At 50.0% G+C, this 15147-nt stretch overlaps 1 long non-coding RNA gene across 1 annotated transcript; it reads right to left on the bottom strand.

Moving 5' to 3' along the window:
• Positions 1–4: 4 nt before the first annotated feature.
• Positions 5–9337, bottom strand: LOC309633292. Its single transcript, XR_014247413.1, has 2 exons — positions 5861–9337; positions 5–1572 (listed from the first exon to the last, which is right to left on the bottom strand). It is a non-coding gene; the product is annotated as an uncharacterized lncRNA (long non-coding RNA).
• Between the last annotated feature and the right edge of the window lie 5810 nt (positions 9338–15147).

The raw sequence follows: 15147 nt of genomic DNA, 5'->3' as shown, positions 1-15147 counted from the left end.
CATGTTTTGTTTGTTTTTTAAACTTTATTTATTTATTTTCTGTTGCATTGGGTCTTTGTTGCTGCGCGCGGGCTTTTCTCTAGTCGCAGCGAGCGGGGGCTACTCTTCATTGCAGTGCGTGGGCTTCTCATCGCAGTGGCTTCTCTTGTTTCAGAGCACGGGCTCTAGAGCGTAGGCTCAGTAGCTCTGGCGCATGGGCTTATTTGCTCTGTGGCACATGGGCTCTTCCCAGACCAGGGCTCGAACCCGTGTCCGCTGCATTGGCAGGTGGATTCTTAACCACTGTGCCACCAGGGAAGCCCAAACCCCATCTTTATAACCACACTGAAAGACTCTGTTGGACGCAGCTCGCAAATCTTGTTCAAGCTTCAGGAGGCCAGGCCATGTCACGGCTGCTGCTGGCGGGGAAGGTCACGGAGGCTCTCTTATCTCGGCTGCTGGTTTCAGTCGGGTCAACCGGCGCTGTGGCTGCGGTGGCAGTGACTTCCGGGTCCCTGGTGTGTGGCTGCGGCTCTGGGTGACATCCCTCTCTGCACAGAGCTGAGGTGTTCAGTTCAATGTTTGTCGTAAAATATACATGACATAAAATTTGCCATCCTAACCTTATGTTTAAGTGCACAGCTCAGTGGCATTAAGCACATTCCATTGTTGTGCCGCAATCACCACCATCACCCACAGAACTCCTGCCTTGTCCCAAACTGAATGGCTGTTCCCACTAGACACGCACTCCTTCTCCCCTCCCCCAGCCCCAGGCCCCCGCCATCTACTTTCTGTCTCTATGGATTTGACTCCTCTAGGGCCCTCATTGTATTAGTCAGGGTTCTCCAGACAAACAGAACCAGTAGGGTGTGTGTGTGTGTATCTTAGAGAGATTTATTACAAGGAATTGACTCATGCGATTATGGAGGCTGACAAGCCCCAAGGTTGGCAGGATGAGTCCACAGGCACGACATGCGGGGGAACCAAGGCTTTATTTGGAGTCTGAAGGTAGAAAAAGATCAATGTCTCAGTTTGAAGGCCCTCAGGCAGGAAGAAGTCTCTCTTATTGGGGGGGTGGGGGGGATCAGCCTTTTGTTCTTTTCAGGTCATCAACTGATTGGATGAGGCCCGTCCACATTAGGGAGGGAAATCTGCATTACTCAGTCTACTGATTTAAATGTTAATCTCAGACAAAAAAAAAAAAAAAAAAAACCCTCACAGAAACATGCAGAATAATGTTTGACCAAATATTGGGTACTCCTTGCCCCAGTGAAGGGGACACATAAAATTAACCATCACACTTATATAAGTGGAATCCTACAGGATTTGTCCTTTGGTACCTGGCATATTTCACTCAGTATGATGTCCTCAAGATTCATCCATGTTGTAGCCTGTGTCATCATTTCCTTCCTTTTTAAGGCTGAATAATATTCTGTTGAATGGATACAGCACATCTTGTTTACCCTTCATTGGTCCGTGGACACTTGGGCTGTTTCCACCTTTGGCTACCATGAACGATGCAGCTGTGAACACCTCTGAGCAAATCTCTGTGTTCCTACTTTCAGTTTTCCAGCGTTATGCTCAGAGGGGGACCTGCCGGATCAAGTGAGTTCAATAAGTTTTGTCCACTGGATACACCTATGTGGCCACCATCCAAAACCAGACTTAGGACATTTCCAGTAGGAAAAACTTCTCCTTCCAGATGTGATGGAGAACTTACCCTCCCACTTGAAACAACCAAAAAACAACACAAAACCAGACAAGGGCTTCCCTGGTGGCGCAGTGGTTGAGAATCTGCCTACCAATGCAGGGGACACGGGTTCGAACCCTGGTCTGGGAAGATCCCACATGCCGTGGAGCAACTAGGCCCGTGAGCCACAACTACTGAGCCTGCGCGTCTGGAGCCTGTGCCCCGCAACAAGAGAGGCCACGACAGTGAAAGGCCCGTGCACCGCGATGAAGAGTGGCCCCCGCTTGCCGCAACTAGAGAAAGCCCTTGCACAGAAATGAAGACCCAACACAGCCAAAAAAAAAATAAAATAAAATAAAAATGCTTCGTTAAAAAAAAAAAAAACAGACAAAATGTGTGAAACAATGGCTCTGAAGGCACCGGATACGAGGCAAAATGGGACAATGATCCCTGAGAGATGGGGGCAAGTGAGGCGAGCCCTAGACCTGCCCCAGCTCACTGCCTTGAGGGAGTTTCCAGGTTGTGACATGAGAAGTGGGACGAGATGGTCCCAGTGGATCCCCTGGGTGAGAGTCTGGGGAGGTCAGGCCGCGAGCAACATGACACAGAGTGTCAGAGAGGGGGGAGCTGCCCAGGGAACCCAGGTGAGCTGAGAGGGTCCCTGGAGTTTCCAGTGGAGGATTGGCCCATGCCTACCTTGGAAGGGGCATGTGAAGAGTCATCTGGAAAGATTAGAAGCTACAGTGCCCCATGGGACTGCTGCTCTCATCAGCCAGACCTCTGGACAGACTTGCCTCTGTGATGGAGAATAATTAGTCCTAGACTGAGCCCTGTTCTGGACCCACTTAACAAATCATAAAGTCGAGGATCAAAAGGATCACACTGTTCCCAAGTAATGTAACTGCATTCTAGAACAAAGTTCAAGAGGATTTGCAGGAATATAAAATATCCAGCACTCAATGAGGTAAAACTCACAATGACTGGCATACTAGCAGAAATTACCAGACATGCAAGGAAGCACGGAAACGTGACCTATGATGAGAGTAACCAATCCCCCCAAACCTCCCCAGTGTTGATAGAGATGTTATCACAAATCAGCAGAGGAAGACATTGAAACAGTTATTATAGCTGAATTCTGTATGTTCAAAAGTTAAGTAGAACCATGATGAGGTACCACTATCAGAAAAACAGAAAATAAGTGTTGGTGAGGATGTGGAGAAATTGCAACCCTTGTGCATTGTTGGTGGGAATGTAAAATGGTGCAGCTGCTGTGGAAAATAGTATGAAGTTTTCTCAAAAAATTAAAAATAGGGGCTTCCCTGGTGGTCCAGTGGTTAAGAATCTGCCTTCGAATGCAGGGGACGCGGGTTTGATCCCTGGTCGGGGAGCTAAGATCCCACATGCCGCGGGGCAGCTAAGCCTGCGAGCTACAACTAGAGAAGCCCGTGCGCCCCAATGAAGGGCCTGAGCATCACAACAAAAGGTCCTGAGTGCCACAACTAAGACCCTGCGCAGCCAGATAAGTAAATACATAAATATTAAATAAATTTAAAAAAATAGAATTACCGTATGATCCAGCAATCTCACTCCTAGTTGTATACCCAAAAGAACTGAAAGCAGGGTTTAGAAGAGATATTTGCACATCCACATTTACTCCAACATCTTTCACAGCAGCCAAGAGGTAGAAGCACCTCAGATGTCCACTGATGGATGAATGGATAAAGAAAATGTCCTCTATCCACACACTTGAATATTATTCAGCCTCAAAAAGGAAGGAATCCTGCCACATGCTACAACATGGGTGAACCTTGAGGGCATTATGTTGAGTGAAATAAGCCAGACACAAAAGGACAAATATTGTATGATTCCATTTACATAAGGGACCTAGAGTAGTCAAATCCACAGAAACAGAAAGGGGAGTTAGTGTTTAATGGTTGTAGAATTTTCTACTTGCCAGATGAAAAGTTCTGGGGATGCATGATGATGATAGTTGCACAACAGTGTGAATGTACTTAATGCCCCTGAAATTTACACTTAAAAATTGTTAAGGGACTTCCCTGGTGGTCCAGTGGTTAAGACTCCACGCTTCCACTGCAGGGGGCACAGGTTCCATCCCTAGTCGGGAAACTAAGATCCCACAAGCCGTGGGGCACGGCCAAAGGAAAAAAAAAAATGGTTAAGATAGTAGATTTATTTTATGTGTATTTTACAATTAAAAATAATAATTTTTTAAAAAGTAGAGACCAGGAAGGCATTACACTAACAAGTTCCCTCAGGCCCCTTCCCACATCCCCTCCCTCCCCCCACCTCTGCCCCACAATCACTATCTGATTCCTGTCGCCACAGACCAGCTGTGACAGCGCTTGGACTTTGGACATCATGTAAATGGAATCAGACAGCCCGTTCTTGTCCTTATCTGACTTCTTTAGCTTAGCATAATTTTTTTAAATTGAAAATCACATATTGAATTTTACTATCACAGCTTGTTTAAAATACATGGACGTCTGGACTATTCTCAGGTGTTCCATTTCAAACTTTGAAAAAGGGGTTTTATACAATTAAGAGGTAGTTATACTTGATTAAGCCGATAAACTTAGATAAATTAGTAGAGGGAAAGAAAGAATTGGGACAGAGATCTGACAGCAGGGTAGGTTCGTGGGAGGAGGTGGGCTCCTCCTGGACCAGATGACCATGTCCACACACCCGACAGCTTCTCGGGGCCCCAGCAGGGATCAGATGCACAAGGTCAGTTTTTAAAAACAGATTGGAATCCTGTCCTGGGCATTTTTAGAAAGTGAGACCAGGCCTTGGCATCCACTGTGTTTCATTTCGATGTTTCTATCCATAGCATATGCTTTGAGTTACCAGGAATGGAGTTTGGATTTTACCAATCTGCCCCCTTCTCTGCCTGCCATGTGTCTGCAGCCCACATTTTAAGGGTTTTTAAGTAAACTTTTAATTGTAGGATAGATTCAGACTTACACAAAACATCAAAGATAGTACAGAAAGTAGCCGTACACCCCACACCCATTTCCGCATTAGTAACATCTTACTTCAGGAGAGCCACAACTAATGACCCAACATTGATACAATATTTATCATTAACCAGAGGTCCGAACCTTATTCAGATTTCCTTAGCTTTTCCCTAAGTCCCTTTCCTGTCCCAGGACCCACAAGACAGTTGGTCGCCGTGTCTCCTGGGGCTCCTCTGGGCGGTGACAGTTTCTCAGACTTTCCTGGTTTTTGATCACCTTGATGGTTTTAAGGAGGACTGGCCAGGGATTTCATAGAATGTCCCTCTACTGGGATTTGTCTGATGTTTTCCTCAGGACTGGAGTGATGGGTTTTGGGGGAAGACCACAGAGGCGAGGTGCCCTTCTCATCACACCGTATCAGGGGCATTTGCTGTCAACATGACTTATCACCGAGGATGCGGACCTTGACCACCTGGCTGAGGTGTGTTTCCAGGTGTTCTCGGTAAAGCTACTCCCCACACCTTCCCTGCTGTCCTCTGGAAGGACATCCCCATGTACACCTGAGGAGAGGGGATAATGCTCCCCCTCCAGGGGGTATCTACATAAACCATTTGGAGTTCTTCTGCATGAGAGGTTTGTCTACTATCTCCACTTACTGAGCCAATCATTTATTTGTATCACTATGGACTCCAGGATATTTATTTTACACCGTGGGTTAGAATGCGATAAGAAATTATTTTGTTGCTTAAATTTCTCCAGCTTTGGCCCATTGGGGGTTTTTTGGGGTTGGCTTTTGTGTCCCTTTGATATACACCCCACCATTGTGGGTTTGTTTATTTCTGGGAAGGGGGTTGAACAGTTCCTTACTTTCTGGCACCACAAGACGCTCCAGGCTCATCATCTGTATTTCCTGCCCCAGCCCTAGAATCAGCTATTTCTCCAAAGAGCCCTGGATCCTTTCATTGGAGGGTGGTGTTAGAAACCAAGATCTGGGTGCTGGGGTGCTCATTGCCCTTGGGGTGTCATAGCGTCTAAGCCCTCTCACAGTCAGAGCAAGGAAACATATGTGCATATTGGAACCTATGTATGCACACATATCCGTAAATATTTCTCTATGTAGCATCTGTATTTATATGAAGCTAATCACGGGTTCATACTGATGCCTCCAACTCGAATCCACCACCACAAGGACCATTCTAGCACCTCCCCTGCTTACCTGCAATGCCCACTCCAACAGTGACACACTGGTTCCCACCATCCGTTCACTTAAATGTGCCATTCCAAGATGCATGCACAGTGGGTTCAGAACTGCTACCCTGCACTCCTGTGGGAAACAATCTTACCACTGTACTGTTTTGATATCATCCATGTTATGTGCATCTGTAGCTCCTTTTCAGTGCAGAGTATGTCCACCATATGGCTACAGCACAAGAGGCTGATCCACTCACCTGCTGATGGACATCTGATTGGCTTCTGCGTTTTGGCTCTTACAAATGAGGCTACCTGGAACATCCCTATACAGGTTTTTTGGTGAATGAGGTAGGCAGATTCTAAGACTGCCCTTAATGACTTTACCCTTCCATTTCGAGCAAGTGGGACCTGTGAATATGGCCAGCTATTACTCCTGAGATCAAGTTACGTTGTCTGGCAACAGGAGACCATGAGGTGAGAAGGACCTAATCACATGATCCTTTAAAAACAGAGGGTTTGGGGGACTTCCTTGGTGGTCCAGTGGTTAAGACTCCAAGCTCCCAATGCAGGGGGCCCGGGTTTGATCCCTGGTCAGGGAACTAGATCCCGTATGCCGCAACTAAGATCTCGCGAGCCGCAACTAAGACCCGGCACAGCCAAATAAATAAATAAATACATATTTAAAAAATAAAAATAAAGTAAAATAAAATAAAAGCGAGGGTTTTCCCCAGTGGAGGTGGGGAGGGAGTCGGAGAAGAACACTGTGCTATTGCTTTAAAGATGGAGGGGGCATGAGGGTGACCTTTAGGAGCAGAGGGACAGCCATCAGGAAGTGGGGACCAGATCTTACAACATGAAGAACTGGATTTGTCCCTGAGCCTCCAGACAAGCCCAGTCTGACTGACCTTTGATCTCAGCATCATGAGACCCACGCCACAAGAGACTTCTGACCTATGGACCCATGATTTAATCAGTGGGTGTTCTCTTTTTTTTTTTTTTTTTTGGGTGTTCTCTTAAGCCACCAGGCTTGTGGGGATTTGTTACACAGCCACAGATGACTGATACAGTGATGTGTTTTCATTTCCTTCAGGTAAATCCCTGAGAGTCAAATTGCTGGGGTTTAGGGCAGATGCATATTTAACTTAATAAGAAACTCCCCAAGAGTTCTCTGAATGGTTATATCGTTTTACATTCCCACTGGCAAAGTAGGAGAGTTTCAGTTGCTAAATGTTCTTAATAACACTTGGTGTCATCAGTCTTTGGATTGTAGCCATTCCAATGGGTGTGCACTGGTATCTCACTGTGATTTTAACTTGCATTTCCCTGATGTCTGCAGATGTTGGGTACCTCTCCAGGGTTATTGGTCATTTGTCCATCTTCTTTTGTGAAATGCCTATCCAAATATTTTGCCCATTTTAAAAATTGAGTTGTCTGTATTTTCATTGTTTGTTTATTGGTGCTCTTTACATATTCTGAACACAAATCCTTCATCAGAGATTGTACTGCGAATTTTTTCTCCAGCTTGTGGATTGCCTATTCATTTTCTTAATGGTGTCTTCTTAAGAAAATTGAAGTAGGACTTCCTTGGTGGCGCAGTGGTTAAGAATCCACTTGACAATGCAGGGGACACAGGTTCGAGCCCTGGTCACGGAAGATCCCACATGCCTTGGAACCACTAAGCCCATGCACCACAACTATTGAGCCTGCGCTCTAGAGCCCGCAAGCCACAACTACTGAAGCCTGCGCACCTAGAGTCCATGCTCTGCAACAAGAGAAGCCACCACAATGAGAAGCCCGTGCGCCGCAACGAAGAGTAGCCCCCACTTGCTGCAACTAGAGAAAGCCTGCACGCAGCAACAAAGACCCAACACAGCCAAAAATAAATAAATAAATTTATTTTAAAAAACTGAAGTATAGTTGATTTACAATGTTGTGTTAGTTTCAGGTGTACAGCAAAGTGATTCAGTTATGTTAATGGTGTCTTTTCATGAGAAGAAAATTTTGATTTTGATGAAAGCTAATTTGGCAATTTTTTTCTTGTATGGCTGGTGCTTTTGTGACCTGAAAGAAATCTTTGCCTACTCCAAGGTCATGAAGATTTTGTCTTATGTTTGCTTCCAGAAGGTTCTGGGTTTGTTTGTTTTTTTTCTTCTTTTTTTTGGCTGCATTGGGTCTTCGTTGCTGCACGCGGGCTTTCTCTAGTTGCTGAGAGAGGGGACTATTCTTCATTGTGGTGCGCGGGCTTCTCATTGCGGTGGCTTGTCTTCTTGAAAAGCACGGGCTCTAGGCACGCAGGCTTCAGTAGTTGTGGCGCCAGGGCTCAGTGGTTGTGGCTCGCGGGCTCTAGAGCGCAGGCTCAGTAGTTGCGGCACACGGGCTTAGTTGCTCCACGGCATGTGGGATCTTCCCCGAGCAGGGCTCGAACCTGTGTTCCCTGCATTGTCAGGCGGATTCTTAACCACTACGCCACCAGGGAAGCCCAGTTCTGGGTTTTATGTTTAGGCCTCTGATCCATTCAGATTTCATTTTTGTGGAGAGAGTGAAATAAATGTTGAGGTTCAATTTTTTTCTCTATGCGTATCCAGTTGTTTCAGCACCATCTATTAAAGATTTTTTTCCCTATTGAATTGATTTGGCATCTTAGTTGAAAATCAATTGACCATATGTTTGGGAGTCTATTCTTGGATTCCCTGTTCTGTTTTCCATTAACCCATTTGTCTATCCTTCTGCCAGTACCATGCTGTCTTAATTACTACAGCTTCATAGTAAGTCTTTAGAGTGTAGGCCCTTCAACTTTTCCAAAATTCTCTTGGCTATTTTAGATCCTTTGCAATTCAATTTCAAATTAAAATCATCCTTTTTTTTTTGGCCTTGCTGTGCAGCATGCAGGATCTTAGTTCCTCTATCAGAGATCGAACCTGAGCCCCCTGCAGTGGAAGCGCGGAGTCCTAATCACTGGACCACCAGGGAAGTCCCTCAAATTAGAATCATCTTGTCAAAACCTTTTAAAAAGCCTCGTGGAATTTTGATAGAATTTGCAATGAACCTCTACATTATTTTGGAGAGAATGAGTGCCTTAGAAATATTGAGTTTTCTAGTCTACAAATACAGTATATCTCTCCCGTTATTTAGGCCTTCCCTAGTTACTCTCAGCAAAGTTTTCTAGTCTTTTTTTTGAAAGTCTTCTGTGTTTTTTTCATTATTTTGATTCCTTAATATTTTATTCATTATTTTGATTATTTGATGTTTTTAATGCTATTGTAAATTTTTAAGAATTTTATTTTCTGGGAATTCCTTGGTGGTCTAGTGGTTAGGACTCTGGCATGGGCTGGATTCAATCCCTAGTTGGGGAACTAAGATCCCGCAAGCCGTGCAGTGTGGCCAAAAAAAATGTTTTTTTTCTCCAATGCTTCAATACTAGCATATAGAAATATAGTTGATTTTTCTAAATTTACCCTTTATCCCTCAACTTTGCTAAATTTACTTATTAGTTCTAGAAGTTACTTTTGAAATTTTAAAAGGATTCTCTACCATAGGACCATGTTGCCCTTTTAAATCTGTATGTCTTCTATTTCTATTTCTTGCCTTCCTGCTCTGGCTAGGACCTACAGGACAAGGTTAAATGGAGGCAGCAAGACTGGGCATCCTGGCCTTGCTCCTGCCATCGGGGGCAGCATTCAGTTTTTCCGCATTATGCGTGACTTCAGCTGTAGGTTTTGTGTATAGACGCTCACGTCAAGTTGAGCCCCATCCCTTCCCCACTTTGCTGAGCATTCTTATCATGAGTGCGGTTGAATTTTGTCAAATGCTTTTGCCTCATCTATTTTTTCGAAAAATATTTATTTATTTATTGATTTTGGCTGTGTCTCAGTTGCGGCATGCAGGCTTCTTAGTTGTGGCACGTGAACTCTTTGTTGCGGCATGCATGCAGTATCTAGTCCCCCAACCAGGGATTGAACCCCGGCCCCCTGCATTGGGAGCGTGGAGTCTTACCCACTGGATCACCAGGGAGGTCCCCTTGCTTCTTCTATTGAGGTCATCACGTGGATTTTCTTGTTCACTCTGCTAATATGGTGTGTTATGTTGACTGATTTTAGAATGTTAAACCAGCCTTGCATTCCTGGGATAAACTCCCCGTGGTCATGGTGTAGTCTCCTCTTACATTTTGCTCAATTGGATTTACTAATATATATATATTTTTTAATAATAATCTTTTATTTATTTATTTATTTATTTATTTATATATTTATATATTTATTTTTGGCTGTGTTGGGTCTTCGTTTCTATGCGAGGGCTTTCTCTAGTTGCCGCAAGCGGGGGCCACTCTTCATCGCGGTGCGCGGGCCTCTCACTATTGCGGCCTCTCCCATTGCGGAGCATAGGCTCCAGACGCGCAGGCTCAGTGATTGTGGCTCACGGGCCTAGTTGCTCCGCAGCATGTGGGATCTTCCCAGACCAGGGCTCGAATCCGTGTCCCCTGCATTGGCAGGCAGATTCTCAACCACTGCGCCACCAGGGAAGCCCGGATTTACTAATATTTTGTTAAAAGATTTTTGTGTCCTTGTTTATGAGGGATATTGATCTATAATTTTCTTTTGTGATATCTTGTCTGATTTTGGTCTCAAGATAATGGTGGCCTCATAAAATCTTATTTTATGGAAGAGTCTGTGTAGAATTGACATTTCTTCCCTGAATGTTTGGTTGCATTTGCCAGTGAAACTGTGTGGGCCAGGAACTTTCTTTGTGGCAAAATTTAAATTATAAATGGAATTTCTTTAATATTCTGATTACATACTTCTTCTTGTGCCTATTTTGATCATTTGTGTCTTTCAAGGAATTTTTCTATTTCATCTAAATTGTCCAATTTTTTTAAAATTAATTAATTTATTTTTGGCTGCATTGGGTCTTCATTGTTGCACGCAGGCTTTCTCTAGTTGTGGTGAGAGGGGGCTACTCTTTGTTGTGGTGCACAGGCTTATTGCGGTGGCTTCTCTTGTTGCAGAGCACGGGCTCTAGGTGTGCGGGCTTCAGTAGTTGTGGCACGTGGGCTCAGTAGTTGTGGCACACGGGCTTAGTTATCCTGCGGCAAGTGGGATCTTCCCCGACCAGGGCTTGAACCCATGTCCCCTGCGTTGGCAGGTGGATTCTTAACCACTGCGCCACCAGGGAAGCCCTAAATTGTCCAATTTTTGGTCATCAATTGATAATACTGAAATATTATTCTTGTAATGTCTTTAGGGTACGAAGTGATACCTTCTCTTTCACTCCTGATATTGGTCATTTGTCTCTTCCTTTTATTTTTCTTGATCACACCAACTGGAAATTTATCCATTTGATTGATCTTTTCAAATAAACAGCTTTGGGTTTCACTGATTTTCTCCATTATTTGTACATTTTCTATTTCATCTATATCTACTCTTATCTTTATTATTTCTTCTACTTCTTTGGGGTTTAATTTCCTCTTCCGCAGTCCTTGGCAGCGTCTGGCAGCTCTGCTTGGCTGCCCAGGCAGTCTGGGTCTCCAGGAAGGGCAGGGCTGTGCTGGGACATGTGTCCTAACTTTGGACCCGGTTCTCTAGGGAGAACGGTCTTGGAGCCCCTTCCTCCTGCACTAGGGAAGGGGTGGGTGATTGTTAGGTCTGGAACCCAGGGCTCCAAGTACCAGACTCAGACTGTCCCCGGAGACTTGGGGGGCAGAGCAAGGGGTCCATGGCTCGCCAGGTTCTGCCCTCACCCAGGCCTCAGGGTCCCTGTACAACACGTGGCTGAGGGACCAGCATTCCTGCCAGGGTCTCAGAGACTGGGCTCCATGCAGCGCCTCCTGCTGCCACAGGGGGGCAGTGCGGCCCCAGGAACGGCCAGTGTGAACGACAGAAAGAGAGAGAGAGAGAGAGAATGTGAGTGTGTGCCCGCGCCAACCCTCCTCAAGCCACCCAAGGTCTCACAGGACTTCTCTGACCCTCCCTATCTGAGCCCCCTCCCCATCTGAGCCACTCCCCGTCTGAGTTCCCACCTGGGCCTCTGTGGTTGAGCCGGTCGAGCACCGCAAGCGTCCACTCGGCCCAGCAGGTGGCGCCAGGAGCTTGGGGAACTGACCCGGGCAGGCGGGGTGGGGGGTGGGGGGAGGGGGGAGGGCTCTGCTGGGTGAGGGTGGACTGGCTCGCGGGGCTGCGGCTGAGCCCCAAGCGCTGCACTGGAGTGCGGGGGCACTGCCAGGCCTCACCGAGCTCAGTGTTCACCTCATTTATTAATCGCCGCTGGGGCTAGGGGAGGCTGGGAGGGGCGGGGCCTGGGGGTGGGGATGCTGGGCTGAGCCCCGTGAGCTGCGTGGTCCCGCAGGTGGGGGCAGAGCACCGGGCCTTGCCGGAGGTCCCGCAGAGGGAAGCGGTGGGATCCCGCCCAACGGGGGGTGGGGGGGGGTGGCGGGAGGCATGGGGGAGGGGAACTGGGAGGAGTCTGGGGCTTCAGGCTCAGGAGAGGCAGGGCACAGCAGGCGGGACCCCACTCTGCCAGCCCCTGTTGGGCAGCAGGACGGGCCTGGGGCTTTGGCACTGGGGAGGAGGTGACCCTTCCCCCCTACCTCCTGGTATGGAGCTGGGTAGGATCCCCTCAAGCCTCTGGTCTGTCCCAGCGACTCCCCAGTCCTCTCCCGCCCTCTGGGGACTGAGCTGTGGTGCCCCGTGCGGACCGCCACACATGGGCAGCCTGCCCAGCTAGGGCAGCGGAGGCATCGGTCCCAGAGCTGTGGGGACGGAGTTGGGGGAGGGGGCGTTGGGGGGCTGGGGGACCCCTGATTAGGGAGGGGCCCGGCAGGCTAAGAGGCATTTCTGTGGTGCCAAGGTGGCTGGGTGGGGTGTGCCAGGCCCCCCAGGCCCCCCAGCCCCCCCCCAGCCCAGACAAATCAGAGCAGCAGCATATGGTCAGCAGGGCCTTTGTTTGCCAAGAAAGGGCTGGGATGCTGTGGAGGTCCCACCCCAGCGCCTGTCCCATCCCAGGGCCTGTCCCATCCCAGCGCCTGTCCCACCCCAGGGCCTGTCCCACCCCAGCGCCTGTCCCATCCCAGGGCCTGTCCCATCCCAGCGCCTGTCCCATCCCAGGGCCTGTCCCATCCCAGGGCCTGTCCCATCCCAGCGCCTGTCCCATCCCAGCGCCTGTCCCATCCCAGCGCCTGTCCCACCCCAGGGCCTGTCCCATCCCAGCGCCTGTCCCATCCCAGCGCCTGTCCCACCCCAGGGCCTGTCCCACCCCAGCGCCTGTCCCACCCCAGCGCCTGTCCCATCCCAGCGCCTGTCCCACCCCAGCGCCTGTCCCATCCCAGCGCCTGTCCCATCCCTGGTGCAGAGCCACAGGTCCAAGTGCTCCTGGGGAGCCTGAGCTGCAGGGCAGGACGCTGGTCAGGGCAGTGCCAGGGGAGGACCCTGGTCTCTATCCCTGACACAGATGACGGGGGGAGGGGGTCTTCTGAGTGATGGGGGAGGCAGCTGAGGGGCTCCGTTCCTGGTTCCCCCTCCCCGTCCCCGCCTGTGCCCCTCTCCCCTCTCCGGTGCAAAGCTAAGGGGAGGGGGCCCCGGTTTTCTCACCTGTTGGATGGTGAGAAGGCTGTGCAGGGCCTTGCCCCTCCTGGCAGGTATTCTGGTCGGGGGCTCTCTTGGAGTTCACAGGACAGAGGGCTGCAGCCTTCAGGTCTGAGCAGTCCTGCCTCGGGGTCCTTGAGGGGCCGCTGGGTGCCTGGGCCCCCCTGAGCCCAGAGGAGGGTGGCAGGGGCTGTCAGGGCCAGCGGAGGGAGGAGGGAACTCGAAAGCAGCAGGTGTGGCTGCCCTGATTGATGGCAGTTTAGCCACCAATGGAGGGACGGACGGAGGGCAGGGGAGGCGCTTGCACGCAGGTGGGGGACCGCAAGGGCTGCTGGTCCCCAGGCAGGTGGTCCCAGGAGGGAAGTGGGGGGCAGACAATGGGCAGAGCTCTGTAGCTGGGGGGCCGCAGTGCAGGGCGGCAGAGGGAGCTGCCCCGGCCCCACCCCACCCTATTCCCCTCCTGGAGCGCTGGGTGAGGACCCCTCAACCCGTAGAACGCCCCCTTCCCCCCAAGCCTTCCGTTGGCCTTCAGGAACTTCCCTGGAGACCATTTAGCCCAACCCTTCATTGTGCACGTGGGGAAAGGAGGCCCAGGGCCAACCAGCCTCCTGATCGCTCCCTGCTGGGACCTCTCCAGGCTGGGATCGCTCCCTGCTGGGACTCCCCCCACACCTGCAGCAGCGTCTCCCCCACATTCCGGGCTGCAGCTCCAGCCCCTCCCCCCACACCTTACCCCCACCCCCCACTCCTGCGTAAACCTCCTGTGGTTCCTCTTGGTGCTCAGGACAAGCCCTTGCCCACCAGAGGCCCTGCCCACCCGCCTCCACGAGGCCCCGCCTCCACGCTTGGAGGCTGCTGGAACCCTGGCTCCAGCAACCTCCAGGAGCCCCAGACTCTTCCTGCCTCTTCCCCCGCCCCTCCTCTCTGGCTGGCTCCTCCTGTGTCCTGTTCTGGGCTCTGGTGTCACATTTTCTGAGTCGCATCCCCGACCCCCAGCCCAGGTCAGGCCCCTTCTCTGGGCTCCTGAATCCCCAGAGACCGACTCCCCTTTCAGGCCCAGAGACCAGGAACCAGGAGACTTTCAGAGGCTCAGGGAAGTATTTTAATGTCTTTTAAAATCAGGAGAAAAAACTGAATTTTTAAGAACAAGAAAATGCTTTCATATATAATATTAATGTATTTGTCTTTAGACCAACACAGCCATAAGATCTAATTTTCACTCTTCTTGTTTTTTACGGAGGAAGGGACTTGGGAAGACAAAGGGCCTGGGCTCACCCAGGTCACACCGCAACCTGGTCCCGGAGCCACCTGACCCCGGGCCGGCCATGCTGGCACCCTTGCCTGGGACCAGCCTGCCTGCCTAGACCCGGGCTCCCCTGGGCTGGACGCGGTGACGGCACCGTCCGGGTGCCGCTGTCCCGCTGAGGCCCTCGAGGCGGCCAAGGCTACCAGCCACCTCCTGGCCCGTCCCCCTAAAGCCCGCGAGGGCCCCCAGGAGCAGCAGGTGGGTTCCCATCCTCAGGGGCTGGGCTGGAGGATTCTCCAGGCTGCTGGTACCAGGCGGGCTTTGAAGCAACCAGAGGTCCCGTAAACTGGGTGATGAGGATGATTAGACCCCAATAAACCCAGAAAGGAAACGGGCCCTCATTGGAAGCAACCGGGGAGCGGCTGAGGGAGCTGGGGAGGCTCCTGCTGGCCAGCAGTCCCCCAGGCTCACGGCCTGGTACCTGGGTGGGAG

This window comes from Balaenoptera borealis (genome assembly GCF_965194805.1).
Source record: "Balaenoptera borealis genome assembly, chromosome: 8".
Classification (NCBI taxonomy): domain Eukaryota; kingdom Metazoa; phylum Chordata; class Mammalia; order Artiodactyla; family Balaenopteridae; genus Balaenoptera; species Balaenoptera borealis.
Note: the sequence above shows the minus strand (reverse complement) of the source record. Positions and strands in the feature narration are given on the sequence as shown.